Source organism: Schistocerca gregaria, chromosome 2 (genome assembly GCF_023897955.1).
Source record: "Schistocerca gregaria isolate iqSchGreg1 chromosome 2, iqSchGreg1.2, whole genome shotgun sequence".
NCBI classification, from domain to species: domain Eukaryota; kingdom Metazoa; phylum Arthropoda; class Insecta; order Orthoptera; family Acrididae; genus Schistocerca; species Schistocerca gregaria.
In genome coordinates this window covers 963,268,677-963,290,488 of record NC_064921.1, presented here as the reverse complement: position 1 = coordinate 963,290,488, position 21,812 = coordinate 963,268,677, and the positions used below count along the sequence as shown (strand labels likewise).

General features: G+C 43.5%; 1 long non-coding RNA gene across 1 annotated transcript; it reads left to right on the top strand.

Annotated features, from left to right (window-relative positions):
* The first annotated feature begins 204 nt into the window (after positions 1–204).
* On the top strand, positions 205–12,690 carry LOC126335449 (uncharacterized). The gene is made up of 4 exons (XR_007564872.1): positions 205–313; positions 1,925–2,028; positions 2,225–2,328; positions 11,739–12,690. It is a non-coding gene; the product is annotated as an uncharacterized LOC126335449 (long non-coding RNA).
* The last annotated feature ends 9,122 nt before the right edge of the window (positions 12,691–21,812 follow it).

Genomic DNA, 21,812 nt, shown 5'->3' with positions numbered 1-21,812 from the left:
CTCCTTGTCCGCCATTCCGAACGGATACCGATACCCATTTTTGATTCACCAAATAAATGTGAACTAGTGGTCCGTCTTAAGCTGTAAAATGTATATAAGCAATACACTCTACGTGTCTGTATAACTAAAATCGTGCACACGTCTACGAGTGTGAACTAGGCGTACAGCGTGAGTACTTGCTCGAGGTCGGTAGTTCCCCCACTTCACTGCTGACACGCGCAGCGAGCTATATAAGACCAGGTACCGCAAAAAACGCCGCTTTCCTGTCGAGAATGGTTAAGTAGGAGTGCAATGCATGGAAAGCCGCAGCAAAGTAAGTGATAGATCTAGTATGTTGTCATAGTTTAGTAGGTTAGACGATCCAGGATCATAAGTATTGCATCGCGAGACCGTACACTAATAGGAATTCCTAAGAACTCTTATAATTTTTGTAGGTCCTGTCGATTTTCCATGACTTGCCGGTATATTACAGCATAATCCCTGCTGTAGAGCCGGCCGCGGTGGTCTCGCGGTTCTAGGCGCGCAGTCCGGAACCGTGGGACTGCTACGGTCGCAGGTTCGAATCCTGCCTCGGGCGTGGATGTGTGTGATGTCCTTAGGTTAGTTAGGTTTAAGTAGTTCTAAGTTCTAGGGGACTAATGACCACAGCAGTTGAGTCCCATAGTGCTCACAGCCATTTGAACCTACTGTAGAATGAGTTGCAAATGGCAAAGAATTTAAATTGCTTTCAATGGTCATTTCTTAACCTCTCTTTGCCTGTTTATTTTGAGTTTCGGTATTTGTCAAACTTTGTAGGCCTATTTTCACAACAAAATAAGGGGAAAGTTTTATTCATTCTGCTAGATTGGTGTTAAATTAAACCATTTCACTCCGCGAATCTTGGATATGACAGCGTGATGTGTAGCACAGCTAGACTTCTAGATTAGGTAAGGAGGCGAAGCTACCACATGTGGATGTGAATCGTTTTAACAGATAGTTACGTAGCGCGCGGTAGCCTAGTACAGTCTCTCATAGGCAACACACTTTTCCTTATAAAAGCTAAAGCTTCTGAAAACCTGTGTCTGCGGTACCGAATAGAAAAGTCTCGAACAAATATTTTGAGGAGGAAGAGGAGATTAGTGCCCCCTCGACAACAGGGTCATAGACATAAAGCTTGCCGTAATCAGTTTAGGGAAATCATGGAAAACTAAATCAGAATGGCTAGGCGGATGTTTGAACCATCGTCCACAGATGTTTGTAAGCGTGTATATAAATCACGAAAAATGCAGGAGTATCCACTACCGTTATCACTTACGTCAACTGTTTCTTGTCGAAAGTATTCTGAAATGTTCCACATTCACGAGACTCATATAATTTTTTGGTGTTTGAAACGGAAACTGAAACTAATCTAATGGGAGGCCAAAAAATAACTCGGTGGGTGTTGTTTTCCGTGAAATTTGTTTTATTCAGGGACAGTGTACACAGACATTAAATCCACATAACAATAAAGAACATTCGACACGATTGCTGTTTCGAGCATTTCGTAATCTTTTATTAGATGTGTGCTTACGTTGTCGAATAGCACATACAGGGTATTTTGTAAATGTATTTTTTTGTTAAAAATTCACGGCCAAAGGTATACAACTGGTAATTTTAAATTATAAAATTCCACTTCTTTTGACAGTGAAATTCATTTAGAATAAAATGCTGCAGACCTTGTGAAATAATAAAGAAAACTCTTACTGGTTTAGTCTTTACCTAATCTCTTTAATGATGAATGGAATACCTAATTTTCTCTTGGTAATATGAATTTTGTTTAGTTTGGATTCCACAAACTTTTTCAATTGGCCTAACTTTGTTGTTGTTAATACCGGTACCCATAAAGTTGTTTGTTTTTTAAGTAATAGACCATTTGTGATGATACATGTTGGGTTTTTCTTTTCAGCATTACATGAAGTGAGATGACATGCCATGTTCACATCACCACCTACACATCTCTATCAACCACAGGATGTGTTAATGTTCAATGTGAAATCTTAAAATTTTCAGGTGGGAACATGCAGCATAAAAATGCAGAGTGAGTGAGTGAGTGAGTGAGTGAGTGAGTGTGTGTGTGTGTGTGTGTGTGTGTGTGTGTGTGTGTGTGTGTGTGTGTGTGTGTGTGTTTTCCATTAATATAGCTGGAATATGTCATGTGGCTTCCTCGTAAATTAGATCTTTATGACTGAATGTTTCTGCTTTTCAGTATTAAGGTCATGAATGACATGTGCCAGGCAGTCGCGTGCTATTGCAAATATAATCTTTCCAGTTCATCTTGGTAACAAAGACTGAATCAACTGTTTTCTCCGGGTAAGGAAACATAACTTGTACAGTCTTACAACACTAAACTTAGATTTTATTTTTCTTAATTGTATGTTGTTCCATTTGGTATCCTGAAATTTCACAGAAACATTCTTGGAAGGCATGTGTTGCATGTCATACTCGTGTTAAAAACAGCCCCCGGAAGAAGGCAAAGAAACACTGGTAAGCTGCCCAAAGAATAAGAAAAAAATTATTTTGTGTGTTCCTATCAATATTAGTCAGGGGTGAATGATGTGGAAAATAAGGGCAGCTAGGTGGCCAGAAAATGTGGAGTATTTGAAGCCAGCTGTTCATTATTATGAATAATTAATTAACAATCCTTCCAGTGTTTCATCAGATGGAAGGTGTGTAGCTACTTGTGCAGCAGCTGTTACATCTGCTGCAGCTTTGTAATAAGTCTTCCCTCCACATTTTGAATTGTTTCCTGTGAAGAGTTCAAGCTGACAATATTAGAGAAAGTATAGTTGTTACTCACCATATAGTGGAAACCCTGAGTTGCAGACAAGCACAAAAAACAGACTGGCAGCTAGTAAGCTTTTGTCAAAAAGGCCACATCAGGTTTAAACAACATGCACGCACACACTCACATGTCTCTGGCCACTGAGGGCAGACTACTAAGTAATGTAATCAAATTTTGTTGTTAATGGGTTTTGCAGTAACATTACACAGTGAATTGCAGATGTGGCCCCCCTCGTTCTTCCTTTTGAAGTGCTTTTGGTAAGAACTCTACTGCTAAAGTACTCCCCCCCCCCTCCTAAGTCACACCAGGCCAACTTTATTTTTATTTGTTTATCATTAGTCCTGTAGCTCATGGTACAGGGAACTCACTTAAAAATTATGGTATGATGGTAGTGTTGGTATGTACTTCGCATAGGAGAATACAGGTAAGAGATGTAGCCAGGAAAATAAAGCTCTGTCTATAAGATAGAATAGTTTTATATGATCTTACTAAGCAGACATAGATCAGTGAATAACAAATGAAAATTTACATTACTAAGAAATAATCCGCATGTTGTGCATAGTTATCACTGTCAAGAATATTCCATACAGATGGGTCTCAGATGGAGATTATATTAGTGTTGCCAAATTTTGTTCACATGATGCACACACAGATAAAAATTATGTGCCGTACATTATAGGCAAAACAGAATGCAACTTATTACAAGGAATTAAAATTTAGTTTCAAGAAATTTGCTCACAGAATAGAAATACTGACTTGGTAATAATTCCTTTAACTTAATTCTAGTTATTTTTGGACTTTTGCTTGTTTTGGTGTTTGATGGGAGGGTTTTATGTTTAATGCCCATGCACTAAACCCCATTAGCATATAATTTTGTGTTGTGAGCTATAATTTGTAATTGTTTGTTTCTGGTGTCGTGTTTGGTAACCTACATTGCTCCGTAGGGATTTAAGGTGCTTTACAGTAAAACAAGCAAATTCCATTATATAGAGGCATGGCAGTGACTGGTTTTTAACTTTTTAAACTAAGGCAGACTCACAGGGTATGGTACACCACCTTCCAATAATGTACACCAGCTCTGCCGTTTAGTGATCTTAATAAACAACAGATTTTGTTAAACTTTCGCGACCAATGCCTCAATATGTAGTTTCAAATGTAGTGTTACTGATGGTAAGTCCAAAAAATTTGGTGTCCTGTCTATTTGTAATGTCTTTGCCAATAACTATAATTGCATTGGAGGGGTAAGTTTTTTGTCTTATGTGGAAGTTCATACTTAAAGTTTTCTGTGTATTTATGAGTAGTCTATTTGATTCAAACCAAGGTTGTAATTGTCAGGTAGTTTCATTGATTGTTTCTTGCAGTATATCACTTCTACTGACTATCAAAATTTTGTGTCATTGGTGTACAAAAAGGGGCTCGCATTTGATATGCGTTCCGGGAGGTCATTGATAAAAAATTTAGAAAGAACAGGCCCAAGAAGAGATCTGAGGGACACAATTTTTGTATGTAGTGTATCTGACCTGCAATACCTGGATACTGAGGTAGGTACAGAACCAATTGTGAGCTACACATCAAATTCCGTACTTATGGAGTAGCTTGTGGTTGACCATGTCAAATGCCCTGGACTGATAAAGAAATATAACAGGTTGTTGATGGTCAACAAAGCGCGAGCACTTCTTCAAAAATGCATACAAAGCAAATGTGGTAGACCTATTTTTGTGAAATCCCTATAGGGAAGATGAGAATATGACACGTAGTATTCAAAGATTTTTGAGAAATCTAGTAGTATAGCAATTGGTCTATAGTTTGCTATGTCAGATTTCTCTCCCTTCTTGTAGAGAAGTATAATTTTAGCAAGTTTTTGCTGGTTTGGAAACATTCCTTCTGAAAGTGGGGTATTTCTGATATTTGAAAGGGTCCCACAGATGTAGTTTGAACACTTAAGTAAGAGGTTGTTAGTTTATTGGTGCGAAATTCAGTGAATAGAGGTTAAGAAAAACCTACCGGTTTGGAATCACATTGTAGTTTTTTAAAGCTTAATAAATAAGATACAGTAAAAGAGTGGTAACAAAGGCACAACACCTGACATGGTTCAGGCCGCCATTAGCCTCCAACACAGCCCCAGACTTCCTGGCCAATGCATGTGAATCCTGAGTTACAGTTATTGGTATTTCTTCTGTGAGGGAGAAATTGATAACAGGCTAGCAAATATTTATTCCACTGTAAGCAACAATTAGGTACATTCAAAGTTTGCAGTTTGGGTGGGGGGCTATGGAAAAGCATTGAGTCTCGACAATTTAAGTAGGCACTACGGGAGCCCTGAAGGATGTACACTAAGTTTATAAACAATGTAGGAATTATTTGACTGATGACTTTCTCCAAACTTAGTAAATAAATTCATAAAATATAAGTTGACCAGAAAATGTTTGATTTGTTTAAATAAGTTATGTCTCATATTATTTGTATTGTAATATACTAATATTGTAAATTTGATGCAGTCTGTATGGCCAGAGCTGGTGAATGATCCAAGCCATATATTAAATGATGACCTTCTGAAAGATTCACCCCTTTTCTGTGATTATTGTGTATGCCGCAGAATGAACAGTCACAAAAACTGTTTCATAGACTTAATACAATTACTTGTCCTGTGTGTGACTGGTTAGACTTTCAAACTATTACAAAATATGTACCACTTGTTGATTACATAAATATACTCTTGTCACACAAGATAAGTGAAATAGACTATATGCCCAAGTCGTGCTATGACTAAATAGATATTTGTAATCAAGCATTTAAGTATGGTACAAACAATACACAAATTCCTGGTTTATAGAAAAAAGAACTACACGCATTTATGTAGAAACAAGGTAACAGCAGGCCACAAAGAGGTACCAGAAAACAGGGAATCTTACAAATTAGTAGTCTGATTTTAAAAGGCAACTTTCGTGAATTCTTGTTGAATGAAACAGTCAGCTCTGTTCTTCTATCCCCTTCCTGTTTGGACTCCATGAGACTGTGAGCCAGTTTGTACAGGATACTGTAAACAGAAATGCAACATAGATCGTTTTTTGTGAGGTATCCGTGTTACATTTTCTGTGTGTGTGTTCTATGTCAATAGATCCACTCAGTAAAATTTCTCATGTTTGCCATTGTTGATGTTTCCTGAGTTGGCACTGCTGTGTAGTTCCACCTAACGTTCTTGTAGCAGTCGTCATAGTACTTAGTCTCCTTGTGCTTGGGTGGGTGCTGTAAGAGGGCGTTAATTGTCTTCCAAGTTACTTGACTGACGTAAGCAACTGAACTTTAAATCTTCTGTATTGACACTTTGTCCTATAAAACCATAATGTCTGAATATAGTTTTGCGTAAAATGCAGGTTGACACACATTTTTTCAACTGATCGAGCTTTGCCAAGATAAAGACAAGAAGTTTCCTCTGCTCAGTCCAGTTCACCAAGTCATTCCTGTTTTCAAAGCATTCATTGCAGCCATGGTCTTCTCTTTTTCTCCTTGTCGTCCAAACATTAAAACCATGACATCAAGGCACTCAGCAGGTGGAGGAGCTCGCTTGCTGTACCACCTTGATGTGATAAGTGCAAGATGTTCCCCACCTGCACTCGGTGTATAAAGGAGGCTGTGACATGCTACCATGTAAATGAGAAAAAAAGCTTCATCTACGTCTACAAGGATACTCTGCAAATCACATTGAAGTGCCTGGCAGAGGGTTTATCAAATCTCTTTCACAATTCTCTATTATTCCAATCTCACGTAGCATGCATGGGAAGAATGAACACCTATATCTTTCCGTACGAGCTCTGATTTTCCTTATTTTATCATGGTGATCATTCCTCCCTATGTAGGTCGGTGCCAACAAAATATTTTCGCATTCTGACGAGGAGGTATTGAATAGAATTGGGGAGAAGAGGAGTTTGTGGCACAACTTGACTAGAAGAAGGGATCGGTTGGTAGGGCATATTCTGAGGCATCAAGGAATTACCAATTTAGTATTGGAGGGCAGCGTGGAGGGTAAAAATCGTAGGGGGAGACCAAGAGATGAATACACTAAGCAGATTCAGAAGGATGTAGGGTGCAGATGAAGAAGCTTGCACGGGATAGAGTAGCATGGAGAGCTGCATCAAACCAGTCTCAGGACTGAAGACCACAACAACGAGGAGATAGTTGTTGATTGGAATTTCATGGGAAGATTCCATTGCAACGAAACTTTCTTTTAATGATGTCCAGCCCAAATCCTGTATCATTTCTGTGACTCTCTCCCATATTTTGCAATAATACAGAGTGTGCTGCCTATCTGGTAAGGATCTCGCACCGTGCACCAGTATTGGACAGACAAGCGTAGTGTAGGCAGTCTCCTTAGTAGGCCTGTTACATTTTCTAAGTCTCGTGCCAGAAAACATTGTCTTTGGTTAGCCTTCCCCACAACATTATCTGTGTGTTCCTTCCAATTTAAGTTGTTCGTAATTGTAATACCTAGGTGTTTAGTTGAATTTATGGCTTTTAGATTAGACTGATTTATTTTGTAACCGAAGTTTAAAAAGTTCCTTTTAGCACTTGTGTGGATGACCTCACACTTTTCGTTATTTAGGATTAACTGCCACTTTTCGCACCATTCAGATATCTTTTCAAAAGCATTTTGCAGTTTGTTTTGATCTTCTGATGACTTCAGTAGTCGATAAATGACTGCATCATCTGTAAACAACTGAAGACGGCTGCTCAAATTGTCTCCCAAATCGTTTATACAGATAAGGAACAGCAAAGGGCCTATACCACCACCTTTGGGAACGCCAGAAATCACTTCTGTTTTACTCAATGACTTTCCATCAATTACTACGACCTGTGACCTCTGATAGGAAATCACAAATCCAGTCACATAACTGAGACGATATTCCATAAGCATGCAATTTCACTAAGAGCTGCTTCTGTGGTACAGTGTCAAAAGCCTTCTGGAAAGCCAGAAATTGGGAATCAATCTGAAATCGCTTGTCAACAGCACTCAACAGTTCATGTGAATAAAGAGCTAGTTGTGTTTCACGGGAACAGTGTTTCCTTAACCCATGTTGACTGTGTGTCAATAGACTGCTTTCTTCGAGGTAATTCATTATGCTCGAACACAATATATGTTATAATATCCTGCTGCATATCGACGTTAACAATATGGGCCTGGAATTTAGTGGATTAATCTTACTACCTTTCTTGAATATTGGTGTGACCTGTCCAACTCTGCAGTCTTTGGGTACGGATCTTTTATCGAGCGAACGGTTGTATATGATTGTTAAGTATGAAGCTAATGTATCAGCATACTCCGAAAGGAACCTAATTGGTATACAGTCTTAGCGTGCAAATTTTTTGTTGCTGAAGTTATGAAATTAGGCAAGTCTAGTATTATCACTGAAGAGAGTGCACTTATGAATAAGTGGTGTGTGAAGAGCTGTTCCCAGAGGAATTCCTATTGAGGGTGCTTGTGTAATACAAGCCATGACTGTAAAGGGATGAGAGATTAAGAGAAGCAAAAACTTAAGACTCGTAATACTTCTTAGGGTTTTAAAAAGAGAGTACTTTCGGAGCTAGCACAGTTTAACAAAACTTAAATATGACCAACAATATTTTAAGATAGAAAGTATGGAGGAAGATTTTATAGACGTCACACACTACTGAAATGATCAGTGGTTTGAATTATGGTAATGTAAGTAATAAACTACATGTTATAACAGCACTGGGATACCAAATAAAAATAAGTGTAGATGGAAATGCACATTTGGAAGAGTATGAGAACATAAGTGTTTAGTGACCAGGAAGTCAAAGGTTTATGGAGCAACATATTCATTTAAATGAGTAGGGGGAAAAGGGTAGGATGCTTTGCGTATTGTTGAATATTTGTGATGTGATGTACCCAATATAATGAATATATTGGATAGTAAATGGTAAGCAGACCCATCGAAGGGATGGCCTACACCTACATAAAATGAATTCGTGGGAGGAATGACCTGAACTATATTAAGCAAGTTGGACTTATAAAGGAACACTAGCATAAATTGAAAGGTAATTAAGAATTATCTGCCCATAGAGGAGGGTGTAGAAGCAACTAATTTTTATTCCCAGTCACCAAGGGTTGTCGATACTAGTTCAATGTGGAGAGACTTAGCATGATGGCATCATGTAGAATGTAGATATTATCTAAAGCAGGGCTTCCCAGTGTCTGGTCCGCGGACCCCTTAGAGCTCCGCCGGCTCTTTCTAGGGGATCCGCGGCCACCTTTCAACAAATTGTGTAAAATAATGAGTAAAAATTATTGAATAAAGATGTGAAAATCGAATTCATCACTCTTTTTTCGTGTGAAGGGGTACTTTTATTTCAGGTCGTATTCCCAAGCAGTCTTTGCGGGTCCTAAGTGAGAATGCATACACAGTTTAGTGCCAGAAAATGTGGCTTCTCTGATAGACTGTTTCGCAACAATACGGGGGTCTTTTGTGCCCCAGCTCACGACGCTAGATGCGCTGAAACCTTTTACGCATGCGCGGACAGAGCTTTGTCAACCAATCACAGTGCTCGCTGGCACGTATGCGGCCCCAGGCATCGTTAAATGTTAAACTTGCTTTGTCAGTGCACTACCTATTTCATAAGTCGATTTTTGACCAGTTTATTACTTCTAATTCATGTCTTTCCAAAGTGCTTGTGGTAAGTGCAAATAAGGTGACATTATTACCAGATGCTTCCAAACAGGACCAACATGAAAGTTCCTGGCAGAGACTTGAACATGGGAGGAGGTAGGAAATGAGGTACTGGCAGAAGTAGAGCTGTGAGAATGGGGCGTGAGTCGTGCTTGGGTAGCTGAGTTGGTAGAGCACTTACCCGCGAAAGGCAAAGATCCCGAGATCGAGTCTCTGTTTTGTCTCAAGATAAGCCTGTGATAGAATTTACTGATTCCCTGAAGCTACTAAGGACACCCCCCTCTTCCCCTCTCTCTCATGAGGCTGCAACCCCCCCCCCCCCCCCCCCCCCACAGCACCACCACCACAAAAAAAAAACAACCTGTATGTATTATGTGGACAGTATATCATGGCAGTCTGCCACAACTGTAAACAAGTGAGAACTTCCACTGTCTGAGGGGACAGGAGCGGTGTGGGGGAATAAGCCCACCTCCCTCTCAAGTGGCTGTCATCCTACATATATGTTCCATGATTCTCCGAAAGTAGAACTGGCTTAACAGTTATAGGGGTCGTTGATTTCTATTTTAGTAGTGAGTCGTTTGAATCCCTTTATGCAGCAGGATTAGTCTCTTCACTCATTTCATAATGAGAAAAAAAATTAAGCAATCCACAATGCAAAGCAAATTTGAGTATACAAAGCATTTGGTAGTGGCTACAGTGGAATTGTTTGCACCAGCTGGCAGTGGTAGTTAAAGCTCGACCTCTAGCTGTATCTTAAACAATCATCGTTCAGAACACTCCCCACCTATAACTGCCATGATGTAGTGTCCGTTCAACAAAAACCTCAACTAGCAGAAACTGATAAAAATACATAAAGTATACACTCATTTTTAAAGGGAAAATTAACTATTACTTATGATACTTTCAGTATATGCCACAGCAGCTGTAACTTGAAAATGCTGATATACTTCAAAATGTATTATGCATGACACTTGTAACTTCCAAAAATTGTAATAATCAGACATAACTGAAATACCGGACGTTAACTTACTGCATAATACTTAAATAAGCATGCAAAATTTTTATACTTTCCACTTAGCTGCTGTTTGATAACTTCCGTGCTAGTGTTCCAAAAATGAACATGTCAGATTCAAAGACTGAAATAAAAGAAAATGGGTGCATAAGAAATCAAATGTTCCAGTTGGACATCTAACAGTGCAGCCTGTGAAAGGTTGTGAGTGTAAAAGAGAATTTCCAAATTTTTATGCTTGAAGATGTGCATTGTTTAATCACTATATCTGGATTAAATGTGCATATCAAGGTATTAAAATAAAGTGTGTTGACATAGTCTTCATTAAGTGTAATTTCTCATGCAGTCCACTATGAACAATCATATGCTCAGGCACACTCATACTCAATTGCTACTAGAGGTAACATAATTTTTTATGTTCAATAATAGAAAAAATCTAATCAGTGATGTTCGTGAAACAATTTATATTGTAATAGAGGGAAACATTCCACGTGGGAAAAATATATCTAAAAACAAAGATGATGTGACTTACCAAACAAAAGCGCTGGCAGGTCGATTAAGGGAGAGGGTAAGGAGTCATTCGAATCCCGGGAGCGGAAAGACTTACCTTAGGGGGGAAAAAGGACAGGTACACACACACACACACACACACACACACACACACACACACACACACACACACACACACACACAGACCTTTGTAAAGACCTTTACAAATGTCTGCTTGTGTCTGTGTATGTGCGGATGGATGTGTGTGTGTGTGTGCGTGTGTGTGTGTGTGCGCGCGCGCGAGTGTATACCTGTCCTTTTTTCCCCCCTAAGGTAAATCTTTCTGCTCCCGGCATTGGAATGACTCCTTACCCTCTCCCTTAAAACCCACACCCTTTCGTATTTCCCTCTCCTTCCTTCTTTCCTGATGAAGCAACCGTCGGTTGCGAAAGCTTGAATTGTGTGTGTATGTTTGTGTGTGTGTATCGACCTGCCAGCGCTTTTGTTTGGTAAGTCACATCGTCTTTGTTTTTAGATATAATTTATATTGTAAAATAGATTGAAGGTTGAACATGTTCAAAAAATGTATTTTTATTTTTTTTTTTGTATGCTTTCTTTTATTGTTTAACCTTGCCAAGTACTGCTACAGGCAAATTCTACAAAGTTTTTCTTTGGTAGGAAATTTGCATAATTTGTAAATATTAAGAGTAATTTTTGATATTGTAACTAATAGAGCTGCTTTATTTTTGTATGGCAGAAATACTGGTTTGAGATGGTGGGCTCCAGTAGAAAATAAAAAAAATTGTCAAATCAAAATTATATTTCACCATGTTTGATGTATAAACATGTGAAGCAGTGTTGAGTGTGCACACTGGGGGAGAGCTCTTGTGCTATTGACTCTCTTAGGGTAGCACCCCAACCCATTAAGTGTATTTAAGAAAACTATAAGCTATAAAAATATATGCTATATGTATTTGTAGATATGTGTTGTACATAAATTGTGCTGTGAAAGAACTGTGACTAAGAAGGAAACTGTGTGTGAATAAAAGAACTGAGTAAGAAGACTAATAAGTGAAGAAAGAACTGTGCCTCTCTTAAAGCTGAATGTGAGAAATTTGTTAAATAATGAACTACATGCCCTTCTTGCTTCTTAAGCGGGGGGAGGGGCCAGTCAGATGAGTCACACAGCAGAGATCTTAGTGTGAACCATCTGCACCTGTTATGAGGCGGGGACAAAACTGTCCCAACTTCCTGCAGTACAGTTCTTAATGTAAAAACACAACAAAGGAATTCACAGTTCCCACTTAGGATAATTATTTTATTATTCTCCTACTCCTACTCCCAATCCCACTCCCACTACTTTACCTCCCTTTCTGCCAGTCAACTGGACTGCAGTGGGTGAGGATGCTATCTTAAGTAGACTTTACACAGCACATGTAGCACTCTCCTTGCTTGGGGAAGTTCCTCACAAAAACCCACATTGTATCTTTGTGTCAAATCATGACAACACAGTGTGCCTGGAAAACAGTTGTATATATTTGTGTGTTTCAAATTTTCTGTGTATAAATACAGAAGTTGAAATGTAAAGTGAACATATTGGTAAAAAGAAATTTTAATATTTGAAATAGTCTTAATTTGTAGCTGGACAATATCTTTCACTTCATGTAATGTTTGTTGTAGTAATAAAATAAATGGGGTTTCAAATGGAACATGTGTTTGATTTTATTGATCATAATTTTAAAACAAAATTGTAAGAAAATTAATGGATTTATGGTCAGTGGTACAATGTTTATCCATTAATGAAACCCCCCTGCGGGTTCGGGGGTACGAATAGGCCCGCGCTATTCCTGCCTGTCGTAAGAGGCGACTAAAAGGAGTCTTCAAAGTTTCGGCCTTATGTGATGGTCCCCACTTGGGTTTGACCTGCCATTTTCAAAATTTCCGTTGTTAGTGCGTGCCATTTGGGGAAGGACGCCTTATGTGGTGTTTTTCTATTGGTCCATCGTGCACCTCCATCTTGCATGCTATCTATTGTCGTGTGGAGGGATTTACACCCCATGTCTTCTGGGTTGCCTCCTCGTCTTGTGCTCAATCCCCTTCTTAGCGCCCACGGCAACTGTGGACCCTTTCAACACCTAAAATCCAGCACGGTAGCCAGTCCGTTGTGGTGGGGTCGTCATGTACCCTCTTGGTGGTAGCCCCCTGACCAAGCAGGGATCGCACTACAGATGCCAGAGCTGTTTCCTCCCCATGCATGCCAAGGAGTATGTGCCCATCTTGTCTGGGGCACGGGGACTCCGGGCAATGGGATATCGGCCAGGTACCTGTTGCTTTGGCTGGGTGGCGCCCTTGGGGAGAGCCCTCCTTCGGAGTAGGTGGCATCTGGGCGGATGTGGCGCAATGAAGCGCAATAAATCTCACCAAGCTGGTGGTCGCACTGCCACCAGCGTCTCTAAGCGAGGAAAAATTGAATTCGATGCTGCACAATATGATCCTCAGTCCTTCCCCTCGTTGGCTGCGCCATGGGAGGGACGCAGATCTAGTGCCAAGCAGGAGCCTTATGTACCACAATACCTTGTCTGCAGCAGGACTGATGGTGACTCCTTTCTTTCGACAAAGCCTATGTTTTTTGTGGAACACCTGGAGGATAATTTTGGGGAAGTGGCGGGTTTGTCTAAAATGAGGAATGGGTCCATCCTCCTCAAGACGTCCTCCCCAGCCCAGTCACGGGCGTTGCTCTTGTGTGATAAGCTGGGAGACGTCCCTGTTACCGTCACTCCCCACAGTAGCTTAAATATGTCCAGGGGATTATTTACCATCGCGACCTCTTGTTACAGTCCGATGACGAGCTGAGAGCTGACTTGGAAGGACGTGGTGTGCATTTTGTCCGTCGTGTGCACAGAGGACCCAAGACCAACAGGGTGGCCACCGGTGCCTTTATCTTGGCCTTCGAGGGTGCTGTATTGCCTGAGAAGGTCAAGGTAATGGTTTACCGTTGTGACGTCAAGCCATACGTCCCTCCCCCGATGCGGTGCTTCCAGTGCTGGAAGTTTGGGCATATGTCCTCCCGTTGCCCATCCAGTGCCACATGTCGAGATTGCGGACGCCCCTCTCATCCCGATTCTCCATGTGCGCCTCCACCTGTCTGTGTCAACTGTGGGGAACAACACTCTCCATGCTCGCCGGACTGCCCCGTTCTTCATAAGGAGCGGAAGATTATGGAATTTAAGACCCTGGACCGGCTTACTTATCGCGAGGCAAAACTGAAATTTGAAAGGTTGCATCCTGTCCCTCTTCAAACTTCTTATGCTGCAGCTACGTTATCGTCGCCCTCGCGGGCGGCAGTTGTCGCCTCCTCTGTGCCGCCTTCAGTTGGCCCTCGGGGCCGTCCATCTCTGTCTGCCCCCCTCGTGTCTGGGGGCAAGCCTTCCTCTGTTGCCCCCTTAGCAGTTGGGGGCAAACCCCCTTCTGTCACTCCCCCCGCACATGCTTCAGGAGTGACATCTGCTCCAAAACCAGGGTGCTCGATCCCTCCCCCTTCTCTGCCGGCGTCGTCTCCACCGGCGTCGTATCTGCCGGCTCCTCTCTCGCGGAAGGGGTCCCTCGGGGCCCTCCCTTCTTCCGTTTCTTCTGCTACCCCACCGGATGTCAGCCAGTGGCTGAAGGTTCATCCACCTGCTGGTCGTAGGACTTCTGCGTCGTCGTCAGCCTCCGACACTCCTTCAGAGAAACTCTCCCAGCCCTCTAAGCCAAAGGACAGACGCGAGAAGAAGGACCGGAACGTGTCCAAGAAGAAGGACGCTCCGGCAGTTTCAGTACCGCCTGCTGTCAATAGCTCTGGCTCTGGGGATGCGGTGGAGATCCTCGCCTCTGCCGCGGATCTCGCCCTCATGGAACCCTCGGGGACCTCTCCTATGGACACAGCTGACTCTCGCTTGGTGGCGGCCGTTGACTCTGCGGCTCCGTCTGCCTCTTAGTCGACTTAACGCCCTCCCAGTCCCTTCCTGCTTCCATTCTCCAGTGGAATTGCGGCGGTTATTTCCGCCACCTGCCTGAGCTCCGGATGCTTCTGAGTGTTTCCCCTGTTCTGTGCATTGCTCTTCAGGAAACTTGGTTTCCAGCAATGCAGACCCCTGCCCTTCGCGGTTATCGGGGATACTATAAGAACCGCGCTGACTGTCAACGAGCTTCAGGTGGAGTTTGCCTCTTTGTTCACCACTCTGTCTGTAGCTCACCAGTACCCCTTCTGACGCCTTTAGAGGCAGTCGCTGTCAGGATTGAGCTCTCGCCGGCTATTACTGTTTGCTCTGTTTACGTTCCTCCGTATGGGCAACTCCCCCGACATGTCTTGGCTGCGCTGCTTCTGGGCGATTTCAATGCTCACAACCCTCTATGGGGTGGGACTGTCTCCGATGACCGCTGTGGAGCATGTGTTGGCTCAGCTCGACCTTAGCCTCTTGAACACCGGTGCTCCCACGCATTTCAGTGTGGCCCATGGCTCGTTCTCGGCCATCGATCTCTCTCTTTGCAGCCCCGGACTTGTCCCATCCCTTCACTGGAGAGTGCATCCTGATCTGTGTGGTAGTGACCATTTTCCCATCTATTTGTCACTGCCCCAGTGTCATTCTTCTGGGCGCCTGCCCCGCTGGGCTCTCAACAGGGCTGACTGGCCGGCTTTTACTTCCGCTGCCACCATTGCTTCTCTCCCACAGGGTGACATTGACGAGGTGGTCCGTGTCTTGACCTCGTCAATTATTTCTGCGGCCGAGACTGCCATCCCTCGCTCCTCTGGACTCCCTCGGAGGAAGTCTGTCCCCTGGTGGTCGCCAGAGATTGCTGAGGCTATTCGCGACCGTAGGCGGGCTCTCCAGCGTCATAAGCGGCACCCGTCTCTGGCGACCCTCATGGCCTTTAAGAAGCTCCGTGCCTTGGCCCGTCGTCTTATTGCACGGCGTAAGCAGGAATGCTGGGAGAGGTACATTTCATCCTTGGGCTCCCGTGTCTCCCCGTCGCTCGTGTGGTCCTGCATCCGGCGGGTTTATGGATACCAGACCCCTATGGGTGTCTCTGGAATCTCCCTGGACGGCGCTGTATGCACGGACGTTGCCACCATTGCTGACCACCTTGCCACGCACTTTGCTACGAGCTCTGCGACTGCAACTTATCCTCCTGCCCTTCGCTCTCTAAAGGAGCGCGCCGAGCGGACGCCGTTATCGTTCCACACACGTCGTTCTGAAAAATACAATGCTCCTTTCAGCGAGAGGGAATTCCTCGCTGCCCTCGCCAATTGCCCTGATACAGCGCCAGGACCGGACTGCATCCACGCGCAGATGCTGAAGCATCTCTCCGGGGACTGCCAGAGACACATCCTCACCATCTTTAACCGCATTTGGAGCGAGGGCGTGTTCCCATCGCAATGGCGAGAGGGTGTTATCGTTCCCATCTTGAAGCCCGGTGCGGACCCTCTGGCGGTGGACGGCTATCGTCCCATTACACTAACCAACGTTTTGTGCAAATTGCTCGAACATATGGTGGGGCGGCGTTTGTGTTGGGTCCTTGAGTCGCGCGGTCTCCTCGCTCCCTCCCAGGGTGGCTTCCGTCAGGGCCGGTCTGCTGCGGACAATTTGGTGCGGCTGGAATCTGCTATCCGTACGGCCTTTTCCCGCCGTCAGCATCTCGTTGCTGTATTTTTTGATCTGCGGAAGGCATATGACACAACATGGAGGCATCACATCCTTGCTACGTTGTGCGAGTGGGGTCTTCATGGTCAGCTCCCAGCTTTTCTTCAAAACTTTTTATTGCGCCGCTCTTTCCGGGTGCAAGTCGGTGCCGCCTCAAGTTCATCTTATATACAGGAAAATGGGGTCCCGCAGGGCTCGGTGTTGAGCGTTTCCTTATTTCTAGTGGCCATTAATGGTCTGGCTGCAGCCGTGGGGTCGTCGGTGTCTCCTTCTTTGTATGCCGACGACTTCTGCATCTCATTTAGCTCAACGACTACGGGAGTCGCCGAACGCAGGCTGCAAGCAGCCGTTCACAAGGCGGCATCATGGGCTCTGACTCATGGATTTCAGTTCTCTGCGGCCAAGACTCGAGTTATGCACTTCTGCAGGCGTCGGACGGTCCACCCTCATCCGGAACTTTACCTCGACAGTCACCTACTTGAAGTGGTGGACACTAGCCGCTTCTTAGGACTCGTCTTTGATGCCCGGCTCACATGGGTTCCTCATATTACTCAGCTGAAGCAAAAGTGCTGGCAGCACCTCAACGCCCTCCGCTGCCTGAGCCATGCGTCTTGGGGTGCAGATCGCAGCACGCTGTTGCGATTGTACAGAGCCCTTGTGCAGTCCAGGCTTGATTATGGGAGCCTGGCCTATGGGTCTGCATCGCCCTCAGTGTTGACGTTGTTGGACCCCATACACCACTGTGGGGTTCGGCTTGCAACTGGTGCTTTCCGTACGAGCCCCGTGGATAGTCTGCTGGTGGAGGCCGGGGTTCCCCCGCTGCGGATTCACCGCCACCGACTGCTCGCTGACTATGCTGTCCACGTGCATTGCTCACCGGGCCATCCCAATCATCGCCTGCTTTTCCCTGCCAGGGTCCTCCCTCTGCCCAACCGGCGACCTAGGTCTGGGCTTTCCATTGCTGTCCGTGTCCAGTCCCTGCTGTCGGAACTGGGGTCGTTCCCTCTTCTGCCGCCCTTCCGGGCCTGTGCACCCACGCCTCCCTGGTGTATGACCCATCCGTCCGTCTGCCTGGACTTGGCACGGGAACCCAAGGACTCGGTTCCGCATGTGGCCCTCCGTCACCGTTTTCTTGCGCTCGTCGCCTCATTTTCAGGCTGTGAGCCTGTCTACACTGATGGTTCCCTGGTGGATGGTCGTCCTGCCTACGCTTTTGCTCACGCTGCCCATGTTGAACAGCGCTCCTTGCCGGCTGGCTGCAGTATTTTTACTGCAGAGCTGGTGGCCATATTGCGCGCTCTTGAGCATATGCGTTCCTGCTCAGGTACGTCCATCGTCATCTGCAGTGACTCCCTGAGCAGCCTCCAGGCTATCGACTGCTGCTATACCTCTTCTCCTCTGGTATCCTTTATTCAGGAGTCTGTTTTTGCCATTACCCGCTCTGGTCGTTCGGTGGTCTTTGTTTGGACGCCAGGTCACGTTGGCATCCCGGGGAATGAACGTGTCGACAGGCTGGCCAAAGGGGCGGTCGACGCCCCCACTTTGGCGATCGGCCTCCCGGCTCGTGATTTGCAGCTGGCGTTGCGCCGTAAGGTACTTCAGATGTGGCGTGACGAGTGGTGTAGCCTGACTTCTCCGAATAAACTGCGGGCTGTTAAGGAGACGACCGATGTGTGGCAGTCCTCCCTGCGGGCTTCTCGCAGGGACTCTGTCATCCTGTGTCGGCTCCGCATCGGCCATACCTACCTGACTCACGGACATCTTTTGCGTCAGGAGGATCCCCCCCTGTGTCAGTGTGGGTCCCGGTTGACGGTCGCCCACATTTTGTTGGAGTGTCCCCGCCTGCGCATCCTCCGGCAGACTTTTAATCTCCCGGGCACGTTGCCTTGGGTTTTATGCGACAATGCCTCCATGGCTGACGACATTTTAAATTTTATCCGTGGTAGTCTTTTTTATGGTTCCATTTAGGGGGGACCTGTCCCTTTCCCTTTCTGTGTATCTTGTCCTCGAGTGTCTCATTGGTTGCAGATTTTAATGTGTGTATTCGGATGGTTGACTCTTTCCCAATTTTTGTTCCCATGGTCAGTCAACCAGTCTCCGACCCTCTTATTTTCTTCCGTTTCTTTCTGTCCAGTGTTCGTCTGTACTCTTCTTGTCTCTAGTGTTCGCTGCCACATTGGTGTTCTTTCAGTGACTGGGGGGAGGGGCGTCTCCTCCCCCCTTGGGGTTTTACCTGTTCCGTAAATTTTGTTTCGCCGTTTTTTTGGAATGGGGGACTGATGACCTTAGCTGTTTAGTCCCCCCTTAAACATCCCAACAACGACAACAACATTAATGAAAGGGAAAAGGAAACTGTCTGTCTATACAGTATTTTTTCCCTCATTTCTGTTTTCAGAGATCCCATAAATATGAAATCAAAAACTGAAAGTGTGTTTGATAAGACTAGTTACATGAAAGCCTTTGAAAGACACAAAACACTTTAACACTACAGTTATGTGAGGCTCATTACAACAAGCCTCGTATAGGCAATTTGAGACTAGAGACTGTCCATGTTGCACCAATCCAAGAGTGAATGAATGAAATTCCCCCCACCCCTCTTGCGCCCCCCCCCCCCCTTTCTTCTGACATCGATTCTCTGTGTGAACTTTGTATTTGTGGTATTTAAGATTTTTTTGTGCACCAGTTTGTGTGACACATTTCCACCGTGAATATGAGCCTATCGAGCCTTTACCCAATCTAAATTGTAAAATTGCAAACTGATGAAATTGACTCGTCACTTGCCTCATACAGTAGAAAATTAACCCATAACTGATTTGTCAGCAAAGGATAAATTCACAGTTTAAGTGTGTGTTGAAGTAGATTTTTCAACATACGTGCCCATGTTTTGAGACATTAGAAAACTACTCCGTATATTTCTTGTAAAGCGTTCCCCATAGGTCTCTTGAGAATGCACAGGTTCTTCTGATGTCACTACTCGGTGGCTTTGTGAGAGAGAGGATGACAATAATGACTTGTGCAGAATGGGCCAACAGGCCAAGTCGCAACCTGAGGCATGGCTTCCTACGTGCAAGTGGTATATGCGCAGGCAGCAGGGTAAATTAGATTAGTACTTGTTCCATAGATCATGAATAAGACACTTCGCAATGATGTGGAACGTGTCAGGTTAATCAAAGGTGTCTACACAAGATATTACACAAAATATTACATGACACTTTATTATTATTTTTTTGGGGGGGGGGGGGGGGAATTACCCACTTACTACATCCAAAAATTAATCTAATGAGTAGAAGGAGTTGCCATTAAGAAATTCTTTTAATTTCCTTTTAAATGCTATATGGCTATCTGTCAGACTTTTGATGCTATTAGGTAAGTGACCAAAGACTTTTGTGGCAGCATAATTTAACCCCTTCTGAGCCAAAGTTAGATTTAACCTTGAGTAGTGAAGATCATCCTTTATCTTAGTGTTGTAGCCATGTACACTGCTATTACTTTTGAATTTGTTCTGATTGTTAATAAAATTTCGTAAGTGGATATATATATATTGTGAGGCTACAGTGAAGATCTCTAGCTCTTGAAATAAGTATCTGCAGGATGATCTTGGATGAGCTCCAGCAATTATTCTGATTACACACTTTAGTGCAATGAATACTCTTTTACTCAATGATGAGTTACCCCAGAATATGATGCCACACGAAAGTAGAGAATGAAAATAGGCTTGGTAAGCTAATTTACTCAGATTTATATCTCCAAAATTTGCAGTGACCCTAATAGCATAAGTAGCTGAACTCAAATGTTTCAGCAGATCCTCAGTGTTTTTTTTTTTTTCTATTTCAACCCCTCATCAATGCAAACACTTAGAAATTTTGAATATTCTACCTGAGCTACCAATTTCCTATGGAAGTCTATATTTATTAGTGGTGTCATTCCATTTACTGTGTGGAACTGTATATACTGTGTTTTGTCAAAGTTTAATGAGAGCCCATTTGCAGAGAACCACTTTGCACTACAAAACAGACAAAAATTTGCTCAGTCAATTTCAGCTGATTTGCTTTGCATTAATAAGAAACAGAAGTGCTAAACTCAATATGTGTGATGCATAATGATGGCAATGAAAGGGAAATTGTGGGTTCTCAGAAAATAAAGTTCAACGTTTTCTTTGTTCCCAGTATACTTTAGATAGCAGAAATACAGTAGGCACGATACACTATTTGAAGTGACACGAAACAGCAGTCGGGTATCAACTAGCAGCTATTCTTTGTAAATTACAACAGCATATATGAGTTATAACTCCAGTATATTACTGTTTTTTTTAGTAGGAATTTTTTTTTACGTGTAGAATAACAGAAGCTTTCACTGTCGTCTTTAAGTATGATGTGCATTAAATTGGTTTTTTGTGTCCTTAACTACCTCAACTCTTTCTTCAGCTACAACTATATTCTGCAAACTGCTGTGAGGTGCATGACAGAGGGTATGTCCTACTGTGCCATTTATTAGGATTTCTTCCCATTCCATTCATATATGGAGTGAGGGAGGAACGATTGTTCGAATGCCTCTGTGCATGCTGTAATTATTCTAATCTTAACCCCATGATCCTTATGTAGTGATACGTAAGGGATTGTAGTACAGTCATAGAGTCATCATTTAAAGCCAGTTCTTAAAACTTTGTCGGTAGACCTCCTCAAGACAGTTTGTCTTTCTTCAAGAGTCCTGTTCAGTTCCTTCGGTATGTCTGTGACCCTCTTCCATGGATCAAATAAACCTGTGACCGTTCATGCTGCTCTTATCTGTACATGTTCAATATCCCTTTTTAGTCCTGTTTGGTACAGGTCCCACACTCTTGAGCAATATTCTAGAACCTGTCACATGAGTGATTTGTTAACAGTCCCCTTTGTAGGCTGATTGCATTTCCCCAGTATTCTACCAACCTGCTTTACCCTCAACTGAGCCTGTGTGATAATTCCATTTAATGTCTCTAAAGTGTCTAGTTGGCTGATTCCAACAGTGACACATTGATATTACAGTCATGGGATATGACATTTTTTTCATTTTGTGACAAACACAATTTTACATTCCTGCACATTTAAAGCAGATTGCCTTTTTTGCACCACTTTATTAGATTTCAAAGATCTGATTGAATATTTATGGAGTTT